The sequence below is a fragment of the Sceloporus undulatus genome, chromosome 2 (assembly GCF_019175285.1).
Source record: "Sceloporus undulatus isolate JIND9_A2432 ecotype Alabama chromosome 2, SceUnd_v1.1, whole genome shotgun sequence".
Taxonomy (NCBI): Eukaryota; Metazoa; Chordata; class Lepidosauria; order Squamata; family Phrynosomatidae; genus Sceloporus; species Sceloporus undulatus.
Window position 1 is genome coordinate 165,656,672 of NC_056523.1, and position 10,547 is coordinate 165,667,218.

A 10,547-nucleotide genomic window follows, 5' to 3' on the forward strand; every position below is an offset into this window, starting at 1 on the left:
CCGCCTCCGCCGCCGCCTCCTCCTCGCAAGAAGAAGAGCTGCTCCTCCTCCTGAGCGAGTGAGTGCTGCCCTCGCCTTGCCTCGCCTCGCCTGGAGGTCTGGGGAGGGGTCTTCCCAACTTCCCTCCAACTTTTTAGCGGGGGTCTGAGGGAGGGAGGGGGAGGGAAGGGAGGGGAAGGGAAGCCGGCGTCCCCCTCCCCTCCCGGTTGCTGTGCCTTGGGTCCTCCCCCGTCCTCCTCCTCCTCCTCTGCTGCTGCTGCTGCCAGGGGCGGGGCGCTGCGCTGGCTGGCTGCTTGGGGGGAAGGCAGGCAGGCAGGCAGGCAGGGGAAGCAGGGGAGGCAGCGCACCAAGATGGCGACACCGCAGTTCCTCCTGCCGCCTCCCCCCTCTGCAGTCCAGCGACGCCTGGAAGGAGCCGCGCTAGCCAGCGCCCCGGCAAGGGCCCCGTAAGTGCCAGCCCTGGCGAGACCCTTCCCTTCTTCCCCTCTCCTTCTCCTTCTACATCCCCCCTCCCCAAATTACCTCTTGGGCCAATCCAGCCTTCCCCCCCGCCTCCACCAAGTCCTCCCTCCCCGCTTTGCCGCGAGCGAGGCCTCCCACGCCCTGGGGCCCTTCCTCCCCCCCCCGCCATTCATTCCCAATCGTTCCCCTCTCTCTTCCATTCCAGAGCATCCCGGGCCAGGCTGCCCAGTGGTCCCCTCCGCCCTCCCTCTCCCTCCGATTGCGGACTTTTCCGAGCTCCCCAGCCAGAGGGATTTCAAAGCCCCTTCGGGGCCGAGGGGGAAACCCCCACTCCCTCCTCGGAGCCCCCTGCCTCCCTCTCTCCCTCCCTTCTTCCCTCTTTCCCCGGCGCTGCTCCTCCGCATTGGGGGGGGGGAGGCGGAGGCGGGAGGCTCCGCTGCTGCAGACAGGCCCAGCGCGGGAGACAGGGAGGGGGGCCCAAGAGAAGGGGGCGGGTGGGAAATTGTGTGTCTTGGGGGGGTTAGTTGGGGCAGTGGCCCCCTCCCCTTCGCCCCTTCCTCACCCCTTCGTCAGTGGCCGGCTGATTGCTTGTCCTTTTTCTTTGGCAAGATCCCCCCCTCCTTGAATTTGCCTGCATTCAGTGGGGCGAGCGGAGGGCACCCTTCAGCCCCCCCATTGGGTGAAAGAGACACCCCCTCCACCCCCTCCAGCCCTCCACTCCCTCCGCCGCCGCCGCCGCAATCGTCCTGACTGGCCAGGTCCCTCCGACGGGGCTGCCTCACCTCTGCCGGGGTTTCTTTCCTTCCCAGGAGAAGAGGAGGAGGAAGAGGAGGAGGAAGGGGCAAGGAGGAGCCCTCCCCAAACCCGCACTTTTGGGGAGCCGGAGGGGGGGAGGGGGGCCGGGAAAACTAACTTGGCCTCGCCTTCTCTCTCCTGCCGGAGTCGGGAGGAGAAAGGCGGTGCGGGGGGCCTTGTCTGTGGGCCAGTCAGTCTCCTTGGCCCAGCGCGAAGGAGAGAAGGGGGCAGATCTGGGGAGGAAGGGGGCTTTGAAGGGGCCGCAGCGGGAAGAGCCGGAGAGGAGGAGTCGCGGCGCTGGCGGAGGCTGAGCAAGGTACTGGGTTTGAGGGAGGGAGGGGGGAGCAGTCAGGAATTAGGAAGCTCGGGGGGGGGGGCAGAGGCTGCACATGGGGTAGCCCCCCCATCTTGCAAAACGGCCCAGATCTCTAAGGGTTGCTCAGCGTGGATGGAGGCTTGTCGGGAAGGGGTTTTTAAAGGCCGGCTTAGTGGTCTGCTGCCCCTCTCCTGCCCCCTGCAGCCTTCCTCCTCCTCTTCTTCCGTAAGAACTCCTGGCCCCTGCGCTTGGTACCCAATTGGGAAGATGCTTGTGTGGGAAAGAGAAAGCGACATTAAGGTGGGGGGGGGTCATAGAGGCTTCCCCGAAGGCTTTCCTGGGGAAAGGGGGGGAGGTGACACTTTGTATGCTTTTGTCTTGGTGCAGAAAGAGTGCAACCCATCTGGGACTGGGCACCAAAAAATTGGTTGGATTGGCCAACCCAACAGGGCCCTTCCCAAGATAACGCTGCTGATGCTCACATACAGCCTGGGTTGCCTTTCGGTGGTGCAGGGATTAGGGAGGGAGGGAGCGTTCCCCTCTCGCTTTGGAGGGCTTTTCAGGCTTTCGGTGGTGCTGAAATGGACAGCTCCCTTTGGTAGAGGAGGGCTGCTGCGGGCCGGGTCTTGTGCTTGAGAGGTTTTGCTTGGAGAGGGCTCCACTGCAAGGGTTGTGTTGCCTTTAGCATCGTCGCTAGGCTTGTGCTGCTGCTTTGGAAAGACTGGGGCTGCGTCCACACTGGAGAAATAACCCGGTTTGGCCCCGCTTTAACTCTTTGTCTGGCTCTTTGCTATGGAATTCTGGGAGTTGGGGTTTGTTGGGGGGCCCCGAGCGGAGTGGAGCTCTGTGCCCCACGACAAACCTCAACCCCCAGAATTCCATAGCAAAGAGCCAGGAAAGAATTAAAGCAGTGCCAAACTGGGTTATTTCTCCAGTGTGGATGCAGCCCAGTAAGAGTGAGACGGGATGGTTGGTGGGTTTCCGTATTGGTCGGTTGTCTACTTATTGGCCATGTCTACTTGTGGGTTGGGTGGCTTGGGAGAGCTTTCTCAAAACCATTTCCCCATGGCCTTTAGCAAAGAGGTGCTGGAGTATGGAGGTTGCAAAAGGGGGGAAGGGGGGGGCTACAGAGAGGGTTACATTACATCACAGCCCTTGCAAGGGACTTGGTGTAACCCAGTGAAGGGGAAGGGTGGGACCCCCTCGAATCCATGGGTTCCTTGGGAGGCCTTCTGGAGCAAGTACCTATCAGTCCACCTCAAGTTTTGCCAGTATCACTAGGTTATTATTGTGATGATCGCCAATGCCAGAAAAGAAACTGCCAGGCATATAAATACTAATGATAAAGGAGAAAATGTTTCTTTTAAAAAAACACACACACAACAACTAGGAGGTGTTCAGACAACATGACTGGCGTATGGAGACTACTTGAAAATAGGGGGCATTTGCTCTGTGTGTTGAGCCATATTAGATTTGATATTTGCCATGTGGCTTAGCCCCCACCATAAAGTGTCTCCACATTGTAAGCTGCTGCCCCCAGTATGTGTAGTGCCTGGCATGAAGGCAAACTATATAGTTGTGCCTAAATTGTTGTAAATGGGTGCATCATGATATCCTCTGCTCAAGGTATTTCCAAGTAGCCTCAGGCTTGCATTTTGAACAACCGTCTGTTCCAGACCCCATCGTCCAGAGTAGGCCTTCACCACTGGAATGTGAAGGAATTTATGCAAGATTGCCTGATTTGCCAGGCTGACCAGTGAATTACCTTGTTCAGGAGGCCTTCAAGAGTCCATGTTAGTAAGACACTTTCTGCACATGCAAGCTAGTAGAGTCATGGTGGGAATCGTACAGCCCTCCAGCTCTTCTTGGTCTGCCTCTCCAAGAATTCCTCTTTATTAACTCTGCTGGGTAAAGCTGAAAGAAACTGGAGTCCAACAACATCTGAAAGGTGACAGGAATCTCACCCCTGGAGTAAAGGTTAGCTCAAGCCTAATTCTAGTCAAGATACATTATACAGAAATACCATGTAAAATTAAAAAGATTTAAAATCCATTCTGTCATGTCCATTCCATGAAGACCAGAGAAGGACTCCCATGTTTCAGGACAGAATACACATCCTGTAGTTGCAGCTGGATAAAACTAACAGATTTGCATCTGGCTAAAATTTCTCTTTCAGGGGAAAAATCCTAATTTAAAAAGGCTAATGAATCATATCCCTTTCCCCAAGACAACTTTGCCAATGGTTAATCATCAGTAGAATTATTGCTGAGATTCAGTTGCTTGGAAGTAGGAAGCGCGATTTGGTGCAGTTGAGTGTTTGGCTTTCACTCCCTTTGAAAGCTTTCTTTCAGTGGGACTTAAATGTGGTCAGATTTCTCGGTATAGTGCCTCCAACCACACTGTGAAATCATATTTTATGAAACTGGACCATGCTTAAAATTCTTTGAGTTGGTTTCATTTAATAGGTAACATCTTTGTGTAACATGGCCACCAATGTTTACTGTTTCTTTTTCATTGACTTAAAAGATGCCATCACTAGTGAAGTCTCCATGCTCACTTTAATGATATCTGTGCTGATCATGTGATTCCCATTCATTATTGAGCACTTTCCTGTCATGTGCACACTGATCACTGAAATAATTAAACACACCGGAATACAGTGTATCCAGTGGTTTGCAAGTAAGGGATTCAGAATAAAGACAGATTCAACAGCCATAAAGCATAAGTAGATCACAAAACCATAGCACATGCAAGGGACCAGGTTGTCATTAAATCCAGTTTTCTGTCCCAAGGGAGGATCTCACAGATGTAGATAACGAGTGTAATCCTAAACTCAGTATATCATAAACAGAAAGCAGTTGTGTGGATAGGTACCTTCAAAGTCTGTCGCTTGTCTGTCTTAATAAACCATGGCTGCAATTCTATGTATTTTCATCTTGGAATTCATTATATTGAACCAAATGGAACTGAGCTGAATGGACAGATGTAGTGTGCTATCCTTATAATAGTACAGAAGAAAATGAAAACAAGATAGATAGTGAGGTCATCAACCAATCTGGCCTTGATGTGTGACTCCCCACACAGACCCTCCAAACAGGGAACTATTGGATAGTTATAGCTAAAATGACAAAGAGACAATAGCATTTAATAATATTAATGGCCTTTGTTGAACTGATTGGTTGGGTGTGTGGATATCACAATAGTCAACTGCATATAAAGTTACTAAGACTGAAGTTGGCTAATTCTAGTCTTTCCTCTTGCACGCTCTCTCTCTATTTTGTACACATATTTGCTATCACATGTCATAGATTGTCTTCCTGCTATTACTCATGAAAGCCCATTTTCATTTTCTTGGTTCATTTTCTTTGGTAAAATTGCAGAGAAAAGAGGGAATACGTTTACTGCCACAACTGTAAATTTTATGTTAATTCATTTAACTTTAACTTGGGATGTGGTTTTCAGAGATCTCAAGTGTGGTCACTCTAGGTGGCTAGAATCATAATGCACATCATCCCTGGCCACTGGCCATTCCAGGGATTGGGGAGTGGTAGTCCAAAACATCCAGAGGGACCCGTGAAGAGGAAAGCAGTGTTACCTTGTCTTCTGTTTTGGTTCTGTGTCTCCTGGTAGCCAGTTTTTCATCTCTCCCCCCCCCCCCCCAGGCACCGCTTAAGAAGCAATAAGAAAAAAATCTGGACCTAATAACCCCCAAGCAGGTGTCTCAGTCCAGTTTGTAGACTAAAAATGTATGTCCAATTTGAGAGTATTTGAGAATGTGTGTTTCCCTAGTCTAGTGAAATATAAGGCCAAAACACACTGCAGAAATTATCCAGTTTGAAACCACTTTAACTGCCCTGGCTCAATGCAAGGGAATTCTGGGAGCTGTAGTTTATGGAACATTTCACATTCTCTGTGGCACAATAAACTACAGTTAGCAGGATTCTCTAGCACTGAGCCGAGACAGTTAAAGTGGTTTCAAAATGGATTATTTCTGCAGAGTGTTTTGGATCATAGGGAAACGGATAGTGTTTATAACTTCACAAGACTATTGGCAAAATCCCTCTGAACACTGGTTGTAAGTTAGAGCAAAGAGAGGGTCATGTGTAGTCCTCCAGGTGTTGCAGGACTACAAGTCCCATCAGCCCTAGTCTTAAATATTGTAAGGTAAATGCAGGTTTCTGTAACCTCTAGACTTGTTTGTGTAAATGCTAAAAGCATTTTGTAAATGCTCACCCCTTAATCAGAAATTAATATGCTATATACTGAGATTCCTGCTGATTTCAATTTGCAGGGATGAGCAGGCTGTCCAGATCAGGAATTTGGGCTAAAATGAGGTTGTCATGGGGAGTTTACTATTTTTCCTGTTGAATTATAATATATTCCTGTAAACCTGACATATTATCATTTCACTGGTCCTGGAGACTGGGCTTAATGGACAGTAAGGGATGATCTCATTTGTTAAATGCTATATTCATGATTACAGATGCCAAGCAGACCACTTTTCTTACTATGTTTTTAAAATTCTATAGTGTAAATCTACAGAGCTATATAAATAAAGTATAATAATAATATAATAATAAGAAAGGATAGCATTTGGAAGAAAAATGGTTTACAGCCTACCTATAGTCTGTCTCTGCATCAGTGACCCGTTAGCAGAAAAAAACGGTAATGCACCAAGACAGGAAAGGTTCAGGATGGAGATTCTCATTCATAACAGTCTCCTTTCTGAAATATTGAACTACATACATAATTAAGAATAGCATTAAGCATATAAAAAATATGCCAGCTTCAAGTATCCTAGCACATTACCCAGTGTTTCAAAGATTGTCTACAAGGAATAGACAAGACAATTCGGCTGACATCAGCTGTGCACAAGAATCTGTCAAACAGAGCTTGCTCGCTCTCTTTACATGAAACAGTTCCATATGATTAAAGGAAAAAAATGCAGAGAATATGGAACTGTCTTCAGGACGTCGTGACAGTGTCAACTGTTATGTGGTAGTGGTGGGGATTTATTTAAGGCAAGCTTCCAGTCATTATGATTATAGAGATGTGTGGGATCTAGAAACCAGAAAAATGACCAAGTAATTGTTTTCATGAAAAGCCAGTGCATTGTTTTGATATTTATACCCATTCCATGACTAGCAAACTCAGAATGACAATACAGTAACTGCTGCAGAATAAATTATCCAGCAACATCTGCAGGGCCACACATTCTCCATCCTTGGCCCAGTCATACCCAGAGCAGATGCAGCCAAATTGCCTAAATCCAACAAAGGCTGCAGTGATGAATGATCAGAAGGGTCCCAAGGGCAGTTTAACACATACTGTTGAAGCAAAGGCCCATTGCCTTCATGACCAGAAACCAGTTGTAGCCACACCAGCAATGGAGGATGTCAGTTGGGAGGATGAATGGCCAGACCAGTGAATTACACAGAGACTCAGTTAGCATTCTCCTCTTTGAGTGGTGTTTTGAATTTCCAGAAATCCTTAATTTCATTCATTTATTTCTTGCATTACTCCAGCATTCCTATCCCGGATCACCAATGTGCCCTAGCACAGACTTTTGGAATGCCTGGCTTAGCATGTGTGTTTAGGTATGTACGACGACTACTACTACAGTGACTGTATTGATTTCAAGGAAATTTGTGTGAGTAAAAAATACATTTCTGGGTACCAGTACAATTCTGTACAAGTGTGTGCCAGATGCATTACCCTGCCTGGTACTAACTGGATATAATCCACACTGGCTCAAATATTTGCCAGCAGAATATATCTTATTTCTGTTTGAAGATGTTGAGAGCAAATTATTTTTAAAATACATGTGCACAAAGACATTCCTCCATTGAAATTCTTCCCTCCCTTCTCAGATGTCTCAATGAGGAGTTTCTGGCTGCAGTACCCCACTGTAGGGAATTCATTCCCTTTCTCTTCATTATATTGATTTGGGAGCTGATGGACACTGGACAAGCTTGGAATTTGCCACAGCTGGAAAGCAGAATAGCACTAAACATGTTATAAGTCTTACTCTAAAAAGTTTAAGCTGCTTATTTGGAAGTCAGGGGCATTGAAATCAATGGGGCTTCTTGCCAGGTTCATAGCCCCAAGCCAGCTCTGTCGAAATGCAACTTGTCACACATAATAACAACAAACTGTGGCTTTAGTCAAGGATGTCTGTTCCTTTATCCAAAGATATGATGGGACACTTTCAGTGGGATATCAGTATTACTTTAAATATGGAGCAGAGTTCAGGGAAGTTACCTTTTGGATGAAAATTCTCCGAAGTCCCATTGGCCATGCTGGGTGAAGGATTCTGGTCATTATAATCCAAGTAGTGACTTTTCCAGCATACTCTCAGATGGCTGTGCCACTGCTACCGGCTTTTCTACATGGTCAGATGGATACTTCTGTGAACAAATTTCCTTGTCAAGGCAAATATATTAATGAATTGGGTTTTACAAGCTTTTTGTGTGAGTATTTTTCCTTTTAGTACTGAAAACAATAACAAACTGATATGGCCGCTAAGTATTTTTGCAAATATTCAGCTGACATTATTTCCCACCACTTTTTTCAAACTCATTTTTGCAACTTTCTTTAAGTGACAGCTAATTTCCCTCCCTGCCTGCTCAGCCCAATTTTAGCACAACAAACACTGAGTTGGTGCAAATGATAGGCTAAACTAATTGTTATGCACTCCCTGTTTCCCTAACCATTGATAAGATCCAAGGGCAATTCTAAGTGAGTTTGGCCTCCTTTGGTAAGAGAGGTCAGTGGAGACTTCTACTGTTTTGTAACATCTGGCTGATTTATTAATATACAAGAAAGTGGTGAGTGGGAGGAAGAAGGGTTCCCTTGGAGAATGGGAAGGGTGGGGACTGCCTGTTGTCATCTGTTCTTGCTTTTATTTTTGTTCAAGAGCAACACATCCCAGGGTACAGGCTGGTATATTTGGGTAATATGCAAGGCACAGGAGTAAAAAAAGGAATGGGGAGAGAGGGGAGAAGAGAAAGAATGTAGCAGCATCTTTAACACTAACTGGTTTTTATTTTAGTATGAGCTTCTGTGGATATAAACCCAAATCTTTGGTACTGAGTACTGTAGTATAAAATCCTCAGGTAAAGCATATTTATACAGTTGTAGGAGTGGGATAGAATGTAATGGAACCCAAAAAGATGCAAACCATGACCCTTGCCTTAAGGTCATATAGGTCTTTCAAATCTTTACTGTCATCAGTTAGTATTAATATGCAAAAGCAATAAATCTGCTTACCAAAAGTCAGTTTTCCAGAGTTCAAAACTCTTTCTGAGAAGACTACTTTTTGTGATATGTGCAGTAACGAGGACGCTGTGTATTAATATATGTAGTGTGCCATGAAGCTATTGTCTTTGTTCATACCTCTGCTAATGGATTGGCATTTGTGAATATAATTCAATTCAGCAGTTTCTCTCTTGTCTTCCTTTGTAATTTCTTTGTTCAAGGACCGCAGCCTGTAAATCCCTTACTTTGTGTCTGGTAAGTAACTTATTAGACCAATACAAATCAGAGGTAGGGAACTTTTCTGTAGGATAAATCTTCCCTCTCCCTCCCACCCCTGGAGCTCTACTTGCTGAATGGCAATAAAGGATAGGATGGCAACATTAACTCAACAATGGGTCATGTCTCCCTGATGTTGGCCATATTAGCTGAAGAAACTCCAGGCATTGGGGATTAGCTTAATTATAAAATTATAGCATTAGCATATAGATCTGTTAGTCAGGCCTCTTTTTAGCAGTTCTCTCTTTTTCATTTTAACTGCCAGTGACAAAAAATTTGCAACCGACAGGGTGATACTTGTGCATTTGTCTTGCAACACCATTTTGATGTAAAATAATTCAGCACAGCCCGGCTTACATGCCAATAAGAGGGCAATCAGCTAGTTACGGCACTGGTTATAAAATACATGAGAAAACAAAATGTGTGATAGAGTTTCAACTACTTGCTGACCACAAGGGCAAAATCGAGCAGAGGTGGGTAATCTAGCAAACCTCCTGAAAAGAAGGTTGGAGGGAAGCACGTTGCATCTTGCCTTGGAGAACAAGATGTGATATCTTGGGACAGTCAATTTTTTTCAGTAAGAAGGCTGACCCTGCATAATGAACGTGTAGGGGACTAGGAGAGCAAAGTGAAATAGAATTGGTCCTAAGACTGCAGAAAGCAATGTCTCAGAGTCTCTATTTTAGTACCATCTCATGGCCTAAGTTTAAAAGTAGAGATCCAGAAAGACCAATAGAAGCAGCTTTATGAGCAATTTGTTTAGTCCATCTGCTGATCCAAAGCCAGGAGATTAACCAGGCCCATACCTAACTTAAAGACAAAAACCCTAGGCCAAAGTTTAAATGCAAGTAGCGAAGCCTTAGTGAAAAGAGGACATTCTCCTGTTTCTAGTTAAAAAAAAAAAACTGGGTTGGGAACACATCTAGGAACACCTAAAAAGCCCAAAGGAATTTTACTTAAAAGCTATCACGTTCAGAGTTGTCAGCTTCGATCCAAATCCAAATGCTATTGCATTTATTATATTTATTATATATTGGTTAGCTGCAATCTTTGTATTGAAAACATTGAGGATCATTGGAATCTATTGATTCCCCTTGGTATAGAAGAATCTTATGATATCTGATTTGCTGCCTTGAGATCTTTTCAACAACAAAGATCGGTGATGGTTCCACAGAGCCCTATGATGAAATGTTAGCCCTAAGTATTTGAAGTTTTTTACTTTCTCCAAGGGACAATCTCCTATGCTCCATCTGCACTGATGGAAATTGTGCTCAAAGACCATGATTTTGGATTTGGCTGTGTTTATTTTGAATTCATTTTTAGAACAGTAGATGTTGTATTTATCAGCAAGTCGTCTGAGCCCCAATCTTGTTCTAGAAAAGATCATGGTATAATAATAATAATAATAATAATAATAATAATAATAATAATAATAATAATA

The 10,547-nt window shown here is 45.5% G+C and overlaps 1 protein-coding gene across 2 annotated transcripts in view; it reads left to right on the top strand.

The window, feature by feature from the left end:
• The first annotated feature begins 345 nt into the window (after nt 1-345).
• SCN8A (sodium voltage-gated channel alpha subunit 8) overlaps nt 346-10,547 on the top strand; it is a 120,271-nt gene continuing 110,069 nt past the window's right edge. For both annotated transcript variants that reach the window (XM_042451972.1, XM_042451973.1), the window contains exon 1: nt 346-446. The gene's annotated coding sequence lies outside the window, so the exon portion shown is untranslated. The remainder of the gene's footprint in view (nt 447-10,547) is intronic.